The sequence below is a fragment of the Mustela erminea genome, chromosome 1 (genome assembly GCF_009829155.1).
Source record: "Mustela erminea isolate mMusErm1 chromosome 1, mMusErm1.Pri, whole genome shotgun sequence".
NCBI lineage: Eukaryota > Metazoa > Chordata > Mammalia > Carnivora > Mustelidae > Mustela > Mustela erminea.
Genome location: NC_045614.1, coordinates 176,953,288 through 176,960,203, shown reverse-complemented (window position 1 = coordinate 176,960,203; position 6,916 = coordinate 176,953,288). Strand labels below are relative to the sequence as shown.

Sequence of the window (6,916 nt, the reverse complement as noted above, 5' to 3'; positions counted from 1 at the left end):
TCAAGATTGGAGAGAGAAACTAATCTGAATTGAAGTGTCATTGTGAAATACACCTCAGTTGATCCCCCAGAAAGCTCTGGAGCCCAGTTATCAGACCATGGCTAGGATGGGGCAGCTTCCATTAGTTACTGGGTTGGAGCAGTTCCTTAAGAGGGATTCAGCAGACCAGCCTTGTTGCCAACAGTCTAAACAGCTGGAAAAAGGAGTGTGTCTGTCTGGGAAATGGAGAAGGGCAGAGGCAAGGCATTGAAGGTGAGAGGAAGGGGACTGAGTAGTGGAAGATCAATGGAAAAGAGAGCAGCAGACTGAGCTCTTTGTCAATACTCGTCATTTTATTATCCTAACCTTGTGTTACTAAGGAATTTGAGGCAGTATGCAGTATCATAGTCTTTATTTTGACTGTGGTAAGTTCTTTTAGTTGAATGATCATTTTAATGATTCTGAGGTTCATAGTTTGTTTATTTATTTATATTTCTTATAGTCAAAAAGAGCCCCTTCATTTTTTTTTGTTTGTTTGTTTTTATTTTGTTTTTGTTTTGTTTTGTTTTGTTTAGCATTCTGACTCTGCTTGGGCATTCAACACTTCCATAATGGGTTTCTGCTCATCAGTAAGGAAAGCACACTTGATCCTGTCAGGAACACACCTGACTCACATGAAACCACCTTAGGCCCTGCAGATGTGTATTTTTGTTTTAGACAATCTCATACAAACTTTAGGTCTCACAGCACAAACTCCTCGAAGTTGGCCTGGGCACCAGCCACATGCAGATTTTTGTGCTTCTTGGTATAAAGGTAAACAACTCTATTACCAGTTTTGTTGCAGACTATATTGCAGGGCAGTCTACAACAATATGTCAAATGCTGGACCATTCTGAATGTCTGTGGATACCATTCCCAGAAAAGGAAAAAGGTTCATAGTCCTCTTTTAATGAAGATTTTATTTTTCACAGAAAATGCTCCATAATTTTGAAACACATGAACACGATAATGTTCATATTATCTGATATGTTAACTTATTTCAGACTTGGCCAATTTTCAAGCCTACCATCCTAAAGTAGGAATCTGTCTGTTTTGCCTCTAATTCCGGTAGATCTAAACAAAAAAATAGTCAAATTAATTAGAATACAAAACTCTTATTTGTATCTATGTAGAAATTATCATCTGTGAACATAGGAGATTATTTTATGTATATTAGAAGTGGATTTCTTTTTCATTTATATCCCAGTTTCTGCCCCCTCTGTCCACCCTTGGTAAAGCACGAAACTAATCATGCCACTTTCTAATGGCCTCACTCTCTGTGGAGATAAAATTCCTTTGTAATTTGTCCTCTCCTCTGTTAACCTTCCTGAGGATTTTCCAACATTAGTTACTACTGTTACTCTTTTCTCTGCTACTGACAGGCAGCTTACACTTCAATTACACTAACCTAACTATACATTATCTTGTTGTTTTGTACCTCTGTAGTTTGAACATTCATTCTCCTCTGCTTGTAGTGATCTTTCCAAATGCCTCCTCTAATAAATGCTTACCCTTCAAAACAAACAAATGAACAAACAAACAAAAAACACAATCTAACTGTTGGTTGCTTTTCTAAACTCTTACAATTAAGGAGAAGTAATTTCTCCTTTTATTATGATTTCTTTTACATTTTTCTGTTTCTCATTGACTACTTACCTCTTCTGTGCTCTGCTGGTAAACACGTTTGCCAGACTCTCTGTTAACCAGGTTTCTGGATGGGCTTCCAGTCTTTCCGGTGAGATGCACTCAGAAAAGAACCCTGGGAAGTGGAAGAGGGGCAGAGTTTTCTTCTTGAAGTTGGGTGGCTCCTATGTGAAGTTTAGTTGACTTGAGTTTGCAGTGGCCAGATTCTGCCTTCCACCCTTTGGTTGATTTGAGGCTCTGGGATAGCCAGAGGTCAGCAGTAACCCACAGATACTTCTTAAACTCTGATTGGCAAGTGCAGCGACTTGGTTTCAAAATCTACAAGGCACTCCCTATGTTCCACCATCTTAGCACTTATAACAATACTATAAGCAGCTTGTTCCTGTATTAGGCTCTTTTCTGCTTGAAACAACTATAGTGGGTCTATTCTCTCATCTCTGCCCTAAATAAGGCTATTAGCTTATTTGATAAACTTGGGGATCAAGAGTTAGTAGACAGACTGAAAAGATAAATATTACATATATTTATTTAAGTATAATATATTATTATGCATTTATAGATCTAATTAATATTATAATTACATGTAAATATATAAAATAAATATAAGTATAAACATATAGAGAGGTATATATGAAAGTATTCATCCTTTAGTATACCATTCTAAATTGTCACCCTGAAGTGCTATTATAAATCATTTCCCTTGGGAAAGATGCAGATGTATTTTGATATAGATGAAAAGATGTATATAAACCTTTTATATAAAATTATTTATGTATAAATATTTTTATATATAAAAACATAGATAAACTTTGATTTCTTTTGAATATGGAAAAACATAGAATTTAGCTATTCCCTCCATTTAGTAAACTGCTTGAATGATTGTAAAATTAGCCTAAAACAGTTACATATAATTACTTTAAAAACATTAAGCAGTTAACTGCTTGACTATTCTGATGGAAGTTGTATGTAAAAAAGGATAGATTTATAATAAGATTATAAATATTATATAACTCTAGATATATAATATTATATCAAGTAGTGTTTATTTTCATAAAAAATAAATGTGCTTTCACAATAATAGCAATAGTAGTTTATGTTCTACATTTTCCTAGTGTATTTAAAATAAAATTTTGGGGGCGCCTGGGTGGCTCAGTGGGTTAAGCCGCTGCCTTCGGCTCAGGTCATGATCTCAGGGTCCTGGGATCGAGTCCCGCATCGGGCTCTCTGCTCAGCAGGGAGCCTGCTTCCTCCTCTCTCTCTCTGCCTGCCTCTCTGCCTACTTGTGATCTCTCTCTGTCAAATAAATAAATAAAATCTTTAAAAATAAAATAAAATAAAATAAAATAAAATTTTGATCAAGATAAAATTTTCACACAACTCTTGAAACAGCTAAAAGGTAGGATGTCACTGGAACTATACTCATTCTAGAAATAAAATAAGATATGATTAAAAATAATAAAGTACCACTGGTAATAACCAGGTGTGAGGATTTTATGCCCTTAAACCTCATCTTTTCATTTTTAATAGACAATGTTTCTATCAGTTGTTTGATAAATATATAAAAACCTCAGATAGCCTATAGTTTGCTTTGATGAGACTTTCTACCAAGATATCAGTAATCTTTATAAGATTCATGTATCTATTCCAACCTAACATACAGCAGACTGAATTATTCAGAAACAAACAGCAAGTCATTCCTCTTTGCCTAAATAGAGTATTCCTCATTTTTCAAAATCATATTCCAGCACACGGTAATGCAATCATCGTGCTGAGACTGTCAGTAATAACCCTTACTACTCAAGTGGCTTCTTTGAGCAGCTGCTCCGACACAATTTAAAATCCCATATTCCTCTGAAGGATAACAAATAATGACTATGGCTCTAGAAACATTTGAAATCTTAATGAGATACTGTATGAAGACATTTACATAGTATCAGTGGTATGTCAACAGAGGGCCCATTTTCTTCTATTAGATATTTATTGTCTTTGAACATTTTAGGAATATCAAAGGCATCATGCATTCTCTACATGTGACATTCAAAAACTTCTGAAATTTGAGCATACAGATCCAAAAGTATCCAGCACATTTTCCTATTCAGTGGATCAATTCTTCATGCTTCAGTGTTTCTGATATAAAGCATTGTCATAAAGTGAGGCAAATCATGAAAATCTGAATAACAAATTATGAATTTAAGGAATTCGTTTGGAAGTAGTTAATATTTCATATGGTTTTTCAAGTCTCAAGCTGTTATACCAATTTACTTTTGCAAAAAAGGAATACAGGGATGCGTCAGTGGCTCAGTCAGTTAAGTGTCTACCTTTGGCTCAGGTCATAATCCCCATGTCCTGAGATGGAGTCCTGCACTGGGCTCTATGCTTGGTGGGGAGTCTGCTTCTTCCTCTGCCTCTGCCTGCTGCTCTCCCTGCTTGTGCTCTTTCTTTCTCTCTCTCTCTGACAAATAAATAAATAAAAATCCTAAAAAAAAAAAAAAAGGAATACATAACTCAGATATTGAAGAGCCTGATCGAAACAAACACAAAAATAAAGGAAGAGAAAGAATAATATGGAATCTGAATTGATGTACAGGAATCTATATTAGAAGATATATATGTTAGAAATCCATGTTTTCATCATTCCACTATAATTATAAATTATTGCAAGCACACACAACTAAAGAGGAGAGAATTATTTCAATGTTAACCAAAGAACTTGGCATCCTCTTCTAACTTTATTATTGGTAAGATTCATTTTCCTTCAGCTAGATAAAGTTTGCCTCAGAAAACAGAGTCTCTGACTTCTCTTACCCCAAAGTCTTCTTTTAGAAGCTCACCTGATTTGATCAGGCTCATACAAGGTAGACTTCCTTTGGTTAACCTCAGCTCTACTGATTATAGAGCTTAATTTCATCTGTAAAGTTCCTTCACTTTTGCCATGGAACTAAATAGAAGGCCAGAATAATATTTCCAAAATATGCCATAATTTACTGGGTAGAAGCAAATTTCAGGTCTGTCTACACTCAGGGGAAAGTATTAAACATGGGTATGGAGCATGGGGTTTGTGTGGGAATTCTTCCCAGTATAACACATAATAATATTTATGCAAATCTTTTTGCAGTCATTTTACTATTGTTTGTTTGTTGGAAGTTCATCTGTTAATTTTTTTTTCAAGGTTTATGAGGAAGGCTTTCTTTGATCCAATGAATACTTGACAATATAGATTTATTATTTTGTCTTTAATAATTTGTATGTTCATATAACTATTTATATATATATATATATTTTTTTTTTTTTGGTGTGGGATTTGCAGACATTGTTAGTGTCCTTTAGAATTTACTGTTGATGTTGAAACTCTTAGGTCAGGCTCTTGTTTTGTATTTATAGGTAAAATGATATTGGTATTTGTCATTTGATTCTTTGATAAGCTTTGAAATCAGCTAACTTTATTAAAATAATTCCAAACTGATCACTGTTTGTTTGTTTCTTTTTTTCCTAAGATCCAGTATATACTGTCTTCCATATTTTGTTCTACCTCAAAGTATTTTTTCTTTTTCTTCTAAGATAGTTCATTTTTCTCTTATGATACTTTACAGAGGTCAACCAGTATCTAGTTTATTTCTGTAGTTTAATATGTTGTTCCTGAAATTTTATATACTCTAATGTCACAAAAATAATATGACATACTGATTTATCATATATTTTAAAAAATAAAATTATAACATTTTTGGTCAGTGTTTACATTTCTCTGTACATTAATCCCTCATGCACTCAGCATCGTCTGAAATCAGATAATACTGATGTATTGTCAGAAGGTCAGTAGTGAGCTAACACTACATCACAGTGCCTACATTACTTACTAACTTTATCTCATCATGCAAGCATTTTATCATCTCACATCACTACAAGTAGACAGGTGAGTACAATATAATTTTTTTTAAAAAAAGATTTTATTTATTTATTTGACAGAGAGAGGGGGAGTACAAGTAGGCTGAGTGGCAGGCAGATGGAGAGGGAGAAGCAGGCTCCCCAGCTAGCAGGGAGTCCAATGCCTGATCTCAGGACCCTGGGATGATGACCTGAGCCTAAGGCAGACACTTAACTGACTGAGCTACTTAGGTGCCCCTATAATAAGATATTTTAAAAAATATGATATCAACTTAACTTTTATTACAGTATATAGTTATAATTATTCTATTATTAGTTATTATTGATTTCTTACTGTGCTTAATTTATGAATTAAACATTATTGTAAGTTTGTATGTAAAGGGGAAGAAGACATATACATAGAGTTTGGTACTATCTGTGGTTTCAGGCATCCACTGGTGGTCTTGGAACATATCTTCGGCAAATAAATCACGGGGGAGGTTACTTTGTTTAAAAAAAAAAAAAATCTGTTTAAGTGTAACCATCTGGTTTCTCTCCCTTTTTTTTCCTCTCCTTACATTTCGTGGATCCTATGCTTGGTATTTTACACTTTTTTCCCCCATTTTTTTTTTCAGTGTTCCAAAATTCATTGTTTATGTACCATACCCACTGCTCCATACAATACGTGCTTTCCATAATACCCACCACCAGGCTCACGTATTTTACACTTTACGTAGATTTGAATGTTGTAATTACTTCCTGAACTTGATTTTTATCAGGAGGACTAGCATCATATTATACTATAGCAAAACATTTCTTGCATAACAAGGGTATCTATTCGAATACAGTCTCTGCCAAACAACCACCATCAGCTGCTTATGGTCTACTCACAGTGCAGCATGGTTCTCCCTTCCCAACATATCTCCCTGAAAAACCTACTTTCTGCAGATAGCTTCTCTGCATAATTGCTCATACAGAGCTACCTTCCAGCTTTTTCTTTGGGCCAAATGAGATTAGAAAGAGGAAAGTTCGGCTACTAGTCATAATATATATTTCCTGTTCCAATTTTGTCTTCGAATCTTAAGCTGCATCACATAGTTTGGAGAATTTGCCTCACTTATAGTAGTATACATTTTCAACCATGGACATCTTCTCTTGAGATCATTCAAAACCATTACCTCCATTTGCCTCCATTAAGCAGACTTATCTCACAATATGTAAAAGGTTACATAAAATTTTGAAAGATTTCTGAAAAGACAATGAGACAGTCACATGCCTCTTGAAATCCTTAAGTTATAGTTCTACTCTTGAATTCCATATAAGATTTTTTTTAATTGTTCAGCATTTCTATTCTTTATTCTGGCTGAATAAGATCCTTATATGTTAGTTTTGT

The 6,916-nt window shown here is 34.3% G+C and overlaps 1 long non-coding RNA gene across 1 annotated transcript; it reads right to left on the bottom strand.

Annotated features, from left to right (window-relative positions):
• Positions 1–929: 929 nt before the first annotated feature.
• Positions 930–1,771, bottom strand: LOC116595394. The gene is made up of 3 exons (XR_004287654.1): positions 1,675–1,771; positions 1,457–1,530; positions 930–1,092 (listed from the first exon to the last, which is right to left on the bottom strand). It is a non-coding gene; the product is annotated as an uncharacterized LOC116595394 (long non-coding RNA).
• Between the last annotated feature and the right edge of the window lie 5,145 nt (positions 1,772–6,916).